Raw genomic sequence first — 1,479 nt, 5'->3', positions numbered from 1 at the left:
TTGCCTTTATATGTCACTTTACCCTTTTCCCTTACTGCTTTTAATATTCTATCTTTATTTAGTGCATTTGTTGTTCTGATTATTATGTGTCAGGAGGAATTTCTTTTCTGGTCCAGTCTATTTGGAGTTCTGTAGGCTTCTTGTATGTTCATGGGCATCTCTTTTTTTTTTTTAGGTTTGGGAAGTTTTCTTCTATAATTTTGTTGAAGATATTTGCTGTTCCTTTGAGTTGAAAATCTTCATTCTCATCTACTTCTATTATCCGTAGGTTCGGTGGATTCTGGGCGTGGTTATATGTACAGGAAGGATCAGGTGTGGAGAGGATGGAGAGAGAGAGAGTATTGGGGAGAAAACTGTGATTGGGGTTAGGGCCCTAGTACAATTGAAACTCCCAAGAATGTATAACAGTGATCCTAAGATTTCTAGTAGTAGGGGATATGGAAACTAAACTGGTCATCTCCTGTAACAAGGCAAAACTTCCAGTGGAAGGATTGGGACACCAATCCAGCAACAAAACCTTAGACATACAATTTGTCCTGCCTACAAGATATACTGGGATAAAGGTGACATAGAAATCATGGCAGTGGCCAACCAATTACAGAGGGAACCTACTCCTGACACTGTTTGGAGGTCTAAGACCCATACATAGGTTGGATAACCAAGAGTCCTAGGATAAAGCCAAACACAGCTGCAAAAAATGGGTCGATGAAATAATTCCTTATTGATACTTTGCTATACTCAGAGTTTGGTGCCTAGACCAATTGTCATTAAAGAGGCTTTATGGAGCAACTGATGGAAGTAGATGCAGAGACCTACAGTCAAACATTATGTAGAGCTCAGGGAATCCTGTGGAATATGGGGAAAGAGGTCTGCAGGAGCCAGGGGTGTCAAAGACACCACAAGACATCCCACAGAATCAACTAACCTGTGCTCATAAGGGCTCACAGAGGCTGAACAACTATGGAGCCTGTGTGGGTCTGACCCTTTGCATATATGTTACAGTTGTTTATAGCTTGCTCTTGTTGTGGTTCTCATAACAGTAGGTACTGGGGTTGTCTCAGACTTTTTTGCCTGCTTTTGGGACTCTTTTCTTCCTATGGAGTTGCCTCCTCCAGACCTTTTATGAAAGAAGATGCCTAATCTTACTGTAAGTTGATGCACCATGAGTCCTTCCCTTTTCTAACGGAAAATAAAGGAGTGGAGGGGGGACAGATAAGGGAAGGGACTGAAAGGAAAGAAGGACGAGAAACTATCATCAGGATATAATATTTGAGAGAAAAATAAACAAGAAAGTATTTAAAAAATATAGACTATCTTGACTTCATGGGTATCTTTTCTTGGAATAGAGGGAGAAACATTAACATTTAGTCACCGCTGAATGTCTTGTCATATATCACATAGTATGCAGCTTTCTTTTTTCTTTTTTTATTAGATATTTTCTTTATTTACATTTCTTTTTTTTAATTAGGTATTTTCCTC

Source organism: Mus caroli, chromosome 14 (genome assembly GCF_900094665.2).
Source record: "Mus caroli chromosome 14, CAROLI_EIJ_v1.1, whole genome shotgun sequence".
Classification (NCBI taxonomy): Eukaryota; Metazoa; Chordata; class Mammalia; order Rodentia; family Muridae; genus Mus; species Mus caroli.
This window is presented reverse-complemented; position numbering follows the sequence as displayed.